Here is a 14,974-nt window from a genome sequence, read left to right on the forward strand (position 1 = left end):
ATAATGTCCAGCTAATAAAACACAATGCACCTATATGACATAACAAAACAAACTTATTCATAAAAGTTTACCACAGTAACAGACAATTCCCAATTTGACATCGCATTGCCCCATTGTGACATTACAGTGTTCCACTGTGACATACAATACTACACTCACATCCATCACAATGCTAAGCTGTGACTTTACAATACCATATTGTGAAAACAAAGCCCCTATATATGTTCACAATGTGCCCCTGTGACACCAAAAAGCACATTGTGATATCACTGTGACCCACTGTGACATCAAAATGCCCTAATGCACTATAGAAATACCTCAGTTAACATCACAATGCCATAATATGACATCACAAAACCCAATCTGCATTTCACAATGCAGCAGTGTGACATCACAAAGTCCAATTTTGATATCACAGTACCCCCACTGTGACATCATAATGCACAACTCTTATATAACAATACTCTACTATGAGATCACAGTACCCTAACATGACATCACAAAGCCCCACTAGGATTTCACAATGCCCCACTGTGATATCCCAATGCCCATTGTTTATCACAAAGCTGCTCTGTGACTCACAGTAAACTATTGTGATATCATAGTGGTCTACTGTGACATCACATTGCTTCACTCTCAACACTCAACATAACGTCCCACTGTGACATCACTTAACTGAACTGTAACATCATAATATCCCAGTGGTACATCACAATGCCCTATTGGGACATCCCAAAGCCAACTGTGATTTCACAATATGCCACTGTGACATCACAATGAATCACTGTCTCATGATAATGAGCAGGTATGCCATCAAAATGCTCCCCTAAAGCATTATAAAACCAGATTTCTCATCAAATGCCCATTGCAACATAACGATGCCCACTGTGACATCACATTGCCCCAGTGTGACATCAGTTTCCCACTGTGCTATAACAATGCTCCACTGTGCTGTCACAATATCCAATGTCACATGACGATGCTGAGCTGTGATGTCACAGTATCTTATTATGACATCAGAAAGCCCCACTCTGATTTTACAATACCCCACTGCCCCATTGACATCACAGTGCTACAAAATGACATCACAATGCCCCACTATGATATCACAATATTCCACTGGGACATCACCATATCTCACTGTCTCATCACAATGCCCAACTGGGACATCACTCTCCCCCCGTGATATCATATTGCCATACTGTGACATCACAATGCCTCACTGTGATGTCACAACATCCCACAATGACATCACAATATCCTACTCCCACATCACAATGCCCACTGTGATGTCACAATACACTAATGTGACATTTAAAAGCCCCACTCTAAATCACAATTCCCCACTGTAATTCCAAAATGGTCCACTGTAACATCACAATGTCCCAGTCTCTCATCATAATGTCCAACTGTAACATCACAGACCCACACTCTGATATCAAAATGTTCCAGGTGAGGCAGCATCTGTGGTCTTCTTTCTTCCTGCCCTGCTGCACCTGCTTCCACGCATCTCTGCCACCTGCAGTTGGCACAGCCAAGCCCGGTAGCGGGTGGTTCGGTTGCGGCAGCTGTGCTTGTCAGGGTTCGTGCACACTCTTGGTGCCACTGACGAATCCCACCTTCAGCCCTAGGGAACAGCTATGTTAGGCAACTCGGCACCCAGACCTGCAGCGCACAATGCTGGCTCGGCCCTACCGTTGCTGCTGCTTGGAGACCGGGAAAATGTCAACCCCAAGAAGGTGACGTCCACCCAGCAGCCCAGCGTGCGCCCAGGTGATGCTGAAGGCTGGGAACGCGCTGTATCCCATGCTGCAGTAGAGGTCCAAGATGCAGCAGGCTGCACCACTTAAAGACCTTCCCATAAATGATGAGCATATCACTAGCGCTCCTCCTTTAAAAACAAGCGATAGCCTGGATTTACCATTCATGTGGATGAAGCTGAAGAGGAACCTCAAAAGAAATCAGCAGAGTCTAAAAAACCAGAGTGTGAAGATGTCCTGGCTTTTAAAACTGCTGTCACTTTACCTGGAACAAGAAAACCACTGGTACTGCTTGATTATCCAATGGATGGTAGTTTTGAAGCACCACACACTATGGACATGTCAATTGTATTAGAAGATGAAAAGCCAGTGAGTGTTAATGAAGTACCAGATTACCATGAGGATATTCACACATACCTTAAAGAAATGGAGCTCAAATTTAAACCTAAAGTTGGGTATATGAAGAAGCAACCAGACATCACTAACAGTATGTGGGCCATAACTTGTGGACTGGCTAGTTGAAGTGGGAGAAGAATGTAAACTCCAGAAAGAGACCCTGCATTTGGCTGTGAACTACACTCTACCCAGTCACAGGACAAAGCTGGCCTGAATCACTTGTACAAAAAACTGGATATACCCTGGAAAGTCTTAAGCCTTGTTCATGGACCTTTATCAGGCCTACCTCAAAGCACCACAGCATGCACAACAGTCAATAAGAGAAAAGTACAAGAACTCAAAATATCACGGTGTTTCTCTCCTCAACCCACCAGAGACACTAAATGTGTAAGAGTGAAAGACTGCTAAAATGAAAATTATCCAAAGCCAATGTTGTATAGTTATTATCTTGGGTTTTGATTCCACAATTATTTCTGAATGTCAGTGTTATAGCCACACTCAAATTATGGTAATCTATTACTTTTAATGGTTTTAAATTTTTGTGTTGTTTGTATATGTATCTTAGATATTGACTAATTTTAAGTGTCTTTGTTAAGGTATTAATGATACCAGCTGTCAGAATAATTAAGAATAAACTGATTTGGAGAGCTTTAAGTCAAAGTTAATTTGAGATAAAATTGTGACTTCAATGTGTCATTTAGAAAAGCCAACTTGTTTTGTATTATTCAGTGAGGAGTAGGAACCCCTCCTCTAATGTTAAAATAATTCAGGGAAACAACTAGACCATCTTGTTGACTTGGTCATAAAGTAAGCAAAGACTGAGACAAACTACTTTTCAGTGCAGTGGAGCAAGCCGCTTTTTACACATGTGGCAGTAGCTAATGGACATAATTTTTTATGGAAATCTTTCATTCCTCATCAACCTTTACAAATTTAACAGGTTGCAGAACATATGGAAAGCAACAAATTAAAAAAAAAAAAACAGGCAGCTTATTAAAAATTCAACCATTATTATAACTGACTTTTGAATAAAAAATACCCAGAGTTGTTGATACTGAATAAATATACTTTTAATAGTTATATACACATACAACTTTTGGCTTTAATTAGCAGTCCTCTTCTTTTTCTTCTTTTTCACTAGACTTTTACTTGGTGCTTTTTCTGGTTTTTCATTGGTAGTCTGAGTTCTGTGGATTAAGTGAAGTTAGTAGCTCACTACATGCTTGCTGAACATTGGATCACCGAGACAGGGTAAAGAAAGCAGAAAGAATAGCTGAATAGATAGTGAATGTGATAACAGGATTAAGATCAGAGCAAATCCAAAGGACAGATTTCCAAATACCTAAGTATATGTATGTAAATACATGTATATGTTTAAAACACCCAGAAACCTGTTACCTTATTTTCTTTGGGTTCTTATCTGGTTCCAAAATGATCATTTCTTCTTCACTTTCTGAGAACACTATAGGGGCACCTTTGGGAAATGTCAAGAAAGTAGTGAGAGTCACTTCTTGAGATTTGTACATGACCCCTAGAACCTCCCCATATGTATATAGATACTTTTTCCTCTCTAATGTTGCTCCTTTCTCTAAAAATTATTTTGTTTCTATAAACTTGTTTTTTGAGACAGGGTTTCATGTAGTCCAGCTGGCCTGAAACTTGCTTTGTAACCCAGGATGACCTTGAACTTCTGATCTCCCTGTGTCTCTTTACCCAAGTGCTGGAATTACAGGCATATGTTAATGTGCCCAGTGTCTGTAAACAATACCTTAAAAAGTTTCTTAATTATGTATATGTGTCATAAAAGAAAACTGAGGTGCAAAAGTTTATAGAACTAATTAGTAAATGATTTAAAATAAATATGCCACTCATTTGTGCTACTAATGTACACAATACTAAAATCTTCCAAGAAGCAAGCTAATTGGACTGGAAAGACAGAGAAGACAATTGGAGGCAAATACTATTTCAACTTACACTATGTTCCATATAGCCTTGAAAATGCTGGTGTTTTTAATACTGCCCAGTGCAGTAGCCAAAAGGTGCTCTATCATTTTTCTGTTTGTTTTATTACTACCAGACTTGACTGAAAAAAATGTTAAGCCATTTGTACTTTCTTTGAAAACTGGTTTACCCAAACATTAATTATATGTGTATATAAAAGATGTGAATATTAAAAAATGTTCCATGTAACAACACAATACCCCACTGCCACATCATAATGTCCAATTGTGACATCACAATGATGCACTGTCTCATAACAATGTCCAGCTATGACAACACAATGCTCCAATATGATACAATAATACCCAACTTGTTTGTCACAAAGCCCAATGTTATGTCACAATGACTCACTGTCTCTTTCCAATCCTCAACTGTGTTATCACAATAACCTGTTGTGATATCACAAAGCCTGACTATGATTTCAAAAATCCCATTGTGACATCACAGTGTCCCACTATGGCATCACATTCCCCCATTTGATATAACAATACTCCATTGTAGTATCACAATACCACCCACTGTCATATCACAGTGATCCACAGTGACATCACTAAGCCCCACTGTCACATCACAATTTTTCCAGTATATCATCACAATTCCCAAGTGTTATACCACAAATTCCAAACTGTGATATTGCAATGCCATACTGTGACATCACAATGCCCCATTGTGATGTCACAAAGCACCAGTGTGATTTCACAATGCCCTAATGTGATATCACAGTGCTCCACTGTGGTAGTTTGAATAGATAGCCCCCAACATATTTTGGGGTTTAAATAGTTTGTAGTTTGCAGCTGAAGCCATCTCTCTGGAGGTGGTGTCACTGGGTAAATTTTAGGGTCCAGCCTAAGGTGTGGTGGTGGGTTTGAGATTCCAACCTAAAGATATGCAAAATGACTAACTGGAGTTTCTAAAGTGTGCTGTGTGGATCTTGGCTTGGGACTTCTCTCACTGTGTTTGGTCCTGTGAAAACAGGCCAGCTTCTTCTGCCTTTGTGGAACTTCTTCTGGCTCTCTAAGCTTCAATAAATCCATTCCTTCATAACTGTGTCTGGTCTGGAACTTTATCTCAGTGAACCTGAAGTTGTCTGCAAATTCTGTCTACAGAAGCTGGTGCCAGGAGTGGGGTGTGCTGAACCTGACCTTGTGGATTTTGGTCTTTTGGAATCTTTGTTTTGGAGGAATGGGCATGGACTTGGTCCTTCAACTGAAGACACATTCTGGAGTGGTAAGCCAAGTTCTATAGACTATTCTGATAAGTTTGAGAATGTTAATTTTAGTCAATTTTGAATTTCTAGGCTTAGTTTATGAGGTTTCTAAGGGGAAAGAAAGACTGCAGAGGACTTTGTTGGAACTGGGATACTGAGTGACACAAGAGCTGGCTGCGTTCTGCTGGCTGGGCCCAGAGGGTTAAATTTGCAATGGATTGATGTGCTTGGCTGAAGATATTAGACTGAGAGATTTACGATTTTAAGTAAGACAACTTCAAGCAAGTTAAAATTAGAGGCACTGAGATTTGTTTTAGGTTAGTAAAGCTGCTATTGTCAACACATTAAGAATCTTAAGGAAGATGACCCAACTGCTTTACATTTAAACAATGGAAAACATACCTGAGGAAAGACCATTAGAAATGCAAACTCTTTTGGAAAGAGTTGACTGGAGAAAGAACCTGCTTTTCAAGGTTATTATTTATTTCATCTCTGAATTAAGAATAAGGCTGTGTCTTGCACACCTGGTATTAGTTTTGGAAGCATGAAAAAATGCATGAAGTGGTCATGAATTACACATGGTTCCAGGAGCCACTGGTGGGATGTGGCATAAAGTAGGGCATGATGCTCTGATAGACTAAAAGATCCTTTGGAAGATGGACCATGGTTTGCATGGAGACCCAAAGATGATTTGGGTATGCCAGGACTGCAATGGCTGCCATGGAGTGCACTGTTGGCCTATGATGAAAGTGTTCCTTGGCTACTCTTTCGAGTTGAAGGGGAAAAATTAGAAAACATGGAGACTTAGTCTCTGGTTATATTGAACTTGAACTGCAGCAGCTTAATAATTGCTTGATGGTGGTTAAGTTTGCATTGTTCTGGTTTATCCTTGGTATGCCTTATACCAGTTGAAAATGTTTACTCTGCCTTTATATGTTGAAAATTTTTAACTTGTTTGACTTTACAAACTCACTATCTCAAGTTTGTAAAGACCATGGAAACCTTTAAAATTGGACCGAGTACAACTTACAATGTGTGGTGGATATGAATCTACTGGGGTTCAGAAGCAGAATGTGGTAGTTTGAATACATGGCCCCCAATACATTCAGTTTTTATTAGTTTGTGGTTTGCATATATAGCCACATGGCTATAGGTAGTGTTACTGGGTGGATTTTAGGGTGCAGCTTTTGGGTGTGGTGGAGGGTTTGAGATTCCAATCTAAAGATATGCAAAATGCCTAGATAGCCTTTCTGAAGTGTGCTCTGTGCCTTTTGGTGTGGTCTTCTCTTTCTGTACTGGGTACTGTAAAAGCAGGACAGCTTCTGCCATTATGGAGCATCTCCTGGATCTCTAGGCTTCTACAAATCCTTTCCTCAATAACTGTGGCTGGTATATAAGTTCATCTCAGCAAACTTGAAGCTATCTGTTACATCCAGGTGACATCACCATGCAACAATATGACATCATGATGCCCCACCTTGATATCACAGTGTTCTATTGTGACATCACAGTACCTCACTGCCTCATCCCAATGCCAACTAGGATATTACAATGCCTCACAATGTCATTACAATGCCCAACTATGGCATCAAAATGCTTTAATATTGTATCATAATTCTCAACTTGCTCATTCAAGTGCCCCCTGTGATATCACAATGCCCCACTACCATATGGCAATGGTCTACTATGACATCATAATGCCACATACTCTCATAATAAGACCCTACTGTGATATCAAAAAGTCTCACTCTAAAATCATAATGCCCCACTGCGTAATCATAATACTCTACTGTGATATCATCATGCCACATTGTAAAATTTTAATACACCCTGTGACATCACAATGCCATATTTTGACATCACAAACATGTTCTTATTTCATAATGCCCCACTATGATATCACAATGTTCCAACTGTGACATCACAATGACTCACTGTTTCATGATAATAATATACTATGACATCCCAATGCTCCAATATGACATCAAAATACACAATTTCTGTACCATAATGCCCCACTGTGACATCATCATGTCTCACTCTGTCATAGAATTGCACCACTGACTCTTCATGATGGTCCACAGTGACATAAATATGGCCCACAGTCTCATAAGAATGCCTCATCTTTAACATCACAACACTTCACTATGATATATCAATGTCAAATTATCAAACCAAATGGCCATCTGTGACATCACAATACCCCACTGTGAATCACAATAATAATATAATAATACCACAATGCTCTGATATGACATCACAATACCCCACTGTCACAGCATAGTGTCCAATTGTGGCATCACAATGACCCACTGTCTCATCTCATCACAATGCTAGACTATGATATCACAGTGCACCAATATGTCATCATAGTACTCAACTGATTCATAACAATGCCTTAAAGTGGATTCACCATACAACAGTATGACATCACAATGCTCCACTGTAAGATCACAAAGCCCCACTGTGACATCACAACACCCCACTGTGACTTCATAGTGCTCCACTGTGAACAAACAATGCTCAACTCTCTCATCACATGCCCCATTGTGATCTCACAGTTCTCCACTGTGACATCTAAGTACTTCACTGTAAAATCACAAAGCCCCACTGTGACAACAAAATGTCCACCTGTTTCATCACAAAGCTCCACTGTGACATCACAATTCCCCACTGTGATATCACAATGGTCCACTGTGACTTCAAAAGCCCTACTCTCTCATCATAATATACCACTGTGCCATCACAAATCCCCACTTTTACCTCACAATGCTCCCCTGTGAATTATGTAGCCTCATTGTGACATCACAACGACCCACTGTGACATCATATTGCCTCCCCTGTGGCATCACCATGAGTGCCCCACTTTGATATAACAATACCCCACTGTGACATCACAATACCCGACTGTTACATAATAATGCTCAATTGAGACATCACAATACCCTATTGTAACATCACAAAAACCTCATTCTAATTTCCCCACTGTGACAACACATTGTGACAACAATGCTTATGTGTGACATCACAATACCACACTTCCACATCACAGTGCTCAAGTGTGAAATTACAATGTGCCACGGTGAAATCACAAAGCCACACTTTGACAATATAGTACACATCTGTGACATCACAATGGCTCACTGTCAAACCACATTGCTCAACTGTGACATCACAATGTCCCACTGTATAAAGCCCATGCGTGAAATCCCAATGCCCAACTGCCACATCACACTGCCCAAGTGTCTGATCAAAATTCCCCACTGTGACATCACATTGCCCCACTGTGACATCATTGTGCATGACACAGATATAACAAAGCAGCACTGTGACATCACAATACTTCAGTGTCATATCACAATGCTCAACTGTGACATCACAATAATCTATTGTGACATCACAAAGCCCCACTCTGATTTCACAATGCCCTACTGTAACCTCACAAGCCCCATTGTGATATCACAGTAACCCATTATGACATCACAATGCCCCATTGTGATATAACAATGCTCCAATGTGGCATCATAATACCACACTGTCCCATCACAATGCTCAACTGTGATATCACACTGTGCCACTGTGACATCACAAAGCACCACTGTGACAATATAGTACAGATCTGTGACATCACAATGGCTCACTGTCACACCACAATGCCCAAAAATGGCATCATAATGCCCCACTGTGATGTAACAGAGACTTTCTCTGACACAATTCCCTGCTGACATGTCAAAATGATCCATAAAGACATCATAACGCCAAGTTTGAAAGCACAATGCCAAACTATGACACAATGGTACACCACTTTGACATCACAATACTCCAATGTAAGATCCCAGTACCTCTCTGTCATATCACAATGTTCCACAGTGACATCACTAAGGCCAACTTTCACATCACAATTTTCCACTATAGCATCACAATCCCCAACAGTTATATCACAATTCTAAAGTGTGATATCCCAATGCCACACTGTGATATCACAGTGTTCATAATTCACATCACATTGCCCAACTGTGACATCATGATGTCCTGTTTTTCTCACAATGCCCCACTGTGATACCACAATACCACACTGTGACATAAAGCCCAACTGTGATTTCACAAAGCCCCACTGTGATATCACATTACTCGAATATGACACCATAATTCCCCACTGTGATAACACAATGTTCCCCTGTGGCATCACAATACCCTACTGCCATAGCACAATCCCCAAGTCTGACATCACAGTGAATCACTATCTCATGACAATGCTCAACTATGACATCACAATTCTCCAATGTGACATTATAATACACAACTTCTTGATCATAATGCTCACTATACCCCATAGTGACATCACAATGCCCCAATGTGACAGTATAAAACTCACATTCTTGATTGTAATGCTCTACAGCAATATCACAATACCACACTGTGGCATCACAATGCCCCAGTGTGATATCACAATGTTCCACTGGGACACCACAATGCCACACTGTGATATGTCAGTACCCATCTCTCACATCATAATGCTCCACTGTGATATCACAATATCCACTGTCACAATTGCCTATTTGTCACATCATAATGTCCCACTGGGACACCACAATACCCCATTGTGACATCACAATGCTCCACTGTGATAAAGCAATACTGCACTGTGGCAGCAGCATACCCTACTCTCACATCACAATGTACAGTTGTGACAACACAATGCCTCACTCTCATCACAATACACCATTGTGACATCACAATTCCTTACTGTAATATAACAATACTCCACTGTGACATCAGAATACCCTACTGCCTCATGACAATGTCCCGCTCTTACATCAAAATTCCCATCTGTCACATCAAAATGCCCAGTGTTGCATTACAATGCCACATTGTCACATCACATTGCCCAACTGTGGCATCACAATATCCCACTCTCTCACACTGCTGGCAGAAAATACCTAATCAAGAGCAGCTTGAGGGAGGAAAGGGTTTGTTTGGCTTCCAGACTCAAGGGAAAAATTGTGATGGCAGAGGGAAATGATAGCATGAGGATGGTGCGGACAGTGCCACCAGGCCAATATCAGTGGACAACTGGAGCATGAGAGCTCACCAAACAAGGGGCAGCTGGGTATAACACCCATATGCCTGTCCCCAACAATACATCATCTCTAGGAGGACCCAATTCCCAAATTTTCATCAGATGAGGACCTAGAAATCTGAAAATATAAGTTGATGGGGACACCTGAATCAAACCACCACATTCTGCCCCTGACCCCCCTAAACAGATAACCATACATAATGTAACATGCAATGTATTCAGTCCAACTTTAAAAGTTACCAAAGTTTTTATCAATCTTAATGATATTCAAGCATCCCCACAATCCATGGTCATGTAACTAAGCCATAATAATAATAATAATTAATCATAATAATATAACAAATGGAACAGAATAGACATTCACACTGCAAAACATGGCATTGGGCATATCAAAGTATACACAGTTTAAAACAAACAGGACAAACATAAAATTCTGTAGGTCCAAGTCTGACAACTCTAGTCTCCAAGTTCAAAAATTCTAACCAGTGATAGCTTATTGGAGTTCCAATTCTGCCCCTCCAGTTAGGCTACTCACAGTCCTTCATCCAGTGCTGGAAGCTCTCCTTGGCCACCATCCCATAGCTGTGGCGTCTCCATTGGGTCTCCATGGCCCAATATTCATTCTCATGGCTCCAATGGGTCTTCACACAGGTCATCCAATAAGCCTGCTCCATAATGCCCGTGGCTAGTTCCATAAAACAAAACTGTATTGCAAGTTCAATGACCCTCTCTTTCCTGCATTTGTTATACCCCATAGTGCCAGGTGCACTACCAACTTATTAATCAAGGAGGGAATAAAGCAGACTCTGAAAAGCAAGACAATCCTTCAGCATTCCGATCCCTTCAAAAGAGTCTGCACTCTTCATCTTGTCCCAATGCAGGTCAGCTGACCCAATCTCAATACTTATAATCTCTGATATAATTGCAACTGAACAGGCAGTAGTTTCAGCCAAAAGACTGCACTTCCTTCTGTGCCATATCCCTCTGCTCACACCTGGCCATTTCTATGCAATGCAATCCCACATAAATTCTCAGGACATGAGTATAACAGTAAGCCTCTCACACTGCTTCTGGAGTCCAGTCTAGACAAAGCTCTTTCTCATAAGCCAAAGCTTATAAACCAAATCTCACAGTCCATAGGTCTCACTGCATTCATGTCTTTCAACTGTGACTGGAATGGTTCATCAAACTGTACTTACAGCACTGCAAGGCATCTTTTAGATCAAGGTTTCATATCTTTCCACATTCCTCTCTTAAATTAGTTCAAATAACCAAAGTCATCATCAGGTGTCTAGCAACACGACTTCATTTTCTGTGCCAATTTTACAGTTGCAGCTAGCTTCACATTGTTGGCAGAAAACACGTGACCAAGAGCGGCTTGTGGGAGGAAAAGGTTGGTTTGTCTTACAGAGTTGAGGAAAATCTCCATGATGGCAGGGAAAGCAATGGCATGAACAGAGTGTGGACAACAGCAGGAGCAGCATGTGGGAAATTCTGGCAAGCAGAAGCTGGCTTGCATGACCCCAACAATATGTCACCTACAGGAAGCTCTAGTTCATAACTTGTCGCCTGCTGTGAACTTAGCATTCAGAACACATGTTTATGTGGTTACCTGAATCAAGCCACCACAATAACCAAATAATCTTCAGTTCACTTATTTATTTATTAAGGACACGAGGTGGTATTATTAATAAAGATGCTTGAAATATAAATGAAAATTCCATAGTTATTCTGCTATACTGAAGCATGATATATTTTCTTCTCATTTTGTGTAATTTTATTTAAAGTTTTTAAAGATGTAATCAAGTTAATTTCAATATAAAAACTATGCCCAATCTGAAGTATAACTTTCTACAACCTTTCCAATTACTCATAAGCATATGACCACATGTGTTTTCTCTGTTTGATTTTTTTTTTTTTTTGCCTCATAGAACTGTATTATAATGTACTTTTATTTGAGATTTTTCCCACAGGCATATAAGATAATCTTAGGCATAGTTCTTTCTTTAGTCAGTTTCATTTTTACATGCACATGTATTATTGATATGGAATATTAGGGGCTGGAGACATGGCTTAATGTGCTGAGCTAAAAACAGGCACTGTGTCATAATGCCTATCTGAAGAAAGTACCTTGTAGACAGAAAAGCAGGACAGACCCCACTCTATTTCAAAACAGACCATCAACATGTGACCAGAGGCTTTGTGTAGTTTTAGAAGTAATGAAATGAAGTATTAAGGAAAACTAGGTATAGAGTCTGTAAGTTCATATAACTCAAGTGTATTGTTGTGAGATGGGGGTGTTACTAAAGAGGTGTGGTCTGGGCAATTGTTTCAAACACAAGAGATCCTAGACTCTATTGTATGAGGATCCAGAAGCCAGATGTGATACAGGAGTAATATGAAATTACGGAGGCAAAGTGTTCACAGAGGTGGAAGAGAGAATCAGAGAGCAAAGGGAATGAACCCACTTGGATCCTACACACATTTAATTAGACACAGGGGTAGAAAAGTTAGGTACAAGCAGTTAGGTCCACTCCAAGAAGGAAAGATGAGAAGTTCTGATGTATTGGCTACTTGTTTCTTTTCAAGGAAGTAAATATTTTCTTGTATAATAGGAGAATATTAATATGGAACACTGGCACAGCATTTGGTATATTTTAGGGATGACATTGCTTGCCTTCTCTGTTAAAAATATGGAAGTAAAAAAATATGGGAGGAAAACAAGAAGGAATGTTTTTAAACTAGATGTCTAGTTCTTACTGGGCCCTCTGGGATTTGGAAAGAGTTGTACCCAGAAGTGTTATTAGGGTGGGATTATAGCAGCAAAGTGAAGGGAGTGGACCATTTGATATGTAGGCAATGTATTAATGATGGTGAGCTTTAAGGGGCACAGAGGAAGTGATTGGAAGGTGTCTATGCATACAGTAAAAGAGACTGTCTGGAAGACATGAGAGAATTAGTACAGAAATAGAATCCTGGTGATGATGAATATCTAGCTTTGACATCATGTGAGGCAGAGGTGAAGAGACATGTTTGTGGGAGGGATTAGTCCTAAGAGTCTCTTCAGAAGATGGGCCACCACTGCATCTTCACTTCAGAGGCTTTACTCATGACATGGGGTTGCTGAGTAAAATCCTGACCTGATGGTAGTGTGAGCATCCTTAGCACTCACAAAGGTGGATATACGTAAGAGGATAGCCAGCCCACAGATGGTCACAGTGGAAGCTGTGCATACACTAGGTGTCTGGATTCCCCACTTAAATGAAGCAAGTGATCTGTCCTGCTCTTTCCATTTCTAGATATCCAGACTATAACAAATGGTTGTAAAGGTCAAGCTCTCAATGTTGCACCAAGTCCTCTAACTGGGATTCTAGACAAGTTTACTTAAAATTAAATGTAATATTTCTGTGGACCAAATTTAATATTGTTGATATAAATAATGTTGGGGGAAGTATTTTGATGGAAAGACTATAGAAGCTTGAGAACCATGTAGGCGCATGTTCAAATCTAAATTGTGTCCCTTATAAGCCATTTAACATTGAAAAGGACATCATACATTTTCCCCATACCACGACATCCATTCATTAAATTCCTTCTCATAAAATAGTAGAATATCAATAGGGAACACTGGGTAGCATTTGTATCTTTTATGGATGGCTTTGCTGCTTTCTCTGTTAAAATATGGAATAGAAAACAAAATAGATGGGAAGAAAATAGGCAGCAAAACAAAGTAATTGTTTTAAGCCATTGGACTACTTGGAAGTGAGGTTTGCAAGGAGAAGAGTGGTGGTCCCAGAGCTGCTGCCAAGACAGAGGTGGGAGAATGAGAAATACGCACAGGGAAGCATGAAGGGAGAGGCACTGAGGAGATGATTGTACAGAGGAAGCTAAACATGCATATATATTTCAAATCATGACAACTCATTTGGGAGATTGAAATTGAAGCAGGGACATTACAAGGTATTGAGGCTGGAGTTCCCATGCAAAAAAAGAGAGGTCTGATCATTATATAGAGTAGTATTCAAAATCAGAGTGACCCAGGCAAGAAGGGAAAATTGGGTACAAAGTTGAGAGTGAGGCAGGTTTGAAGATACAGGGCTCTGCAGTCAAGACAGGGAAGGCCAAGTAATGCCAGCTAGAATTCAATGGAACTAATATAATGAACTGAATGAGGACAGGGTGTGAGCCTAAGTAAATTTGCTGGTAATTGTTCTAAACATTAGGACTGGAACATGGCTTCTAAATTATCTTTGCCAAGTGAGAGATTATATTCATCACTATTGTCCTTGGATTTCACCCCATCAGAGCCCCATGAGTTTCAGGCTGTTGTCACAGCTTTGGAGATCCAAGAGGGAGTGGAAACATTGCTGAGGCTGCTCCCACCTCACAGTACAAAGCATGAGTGGAGAAAGCTTTAAAATCCTGTGGTCCACAGGTTGCACATCCCAGAGACTGTATAAGGAGGTGCAGTGACAGAGCCTTGCAGGGAAGGAAGTAGTGGGATAGTTTATAGAATGAGGACTATGACCT

General features: G+C 40.3%; 1 pseudogene; it reads left to right on the top strand.

The window, feature by feature from the left end:
* The first annotated feature begins 1,640 nt into the window (after window positions 1-1,640).
* Window positions 1,641-2,370, top strand: LOC123457466 (annotated as a pseudogene).
* The last annotated feature ends 12,604 nt before the right edge of the window (window positions 2,371-14,974 follow it).

Source organism: Jaculus jaculus, unplaced genomic scaffold (assembly GCF_020740685.1).
Source record: "Jaculus jaculus isolate mJacJac1 unplaced genomic scaffold, mJacJac1.mat.Y.cur mat_scaffold_57_1_531177_arrow_ctg1, whole genome shotgun sequence".
Classification (NCBI taxonomy): domain Eukaryota; kingdom Metazoa; phylum Chordata; class Mammalia; order Rodentia; family Dipodidae; genus Jaculus; species Jaculus jaculus.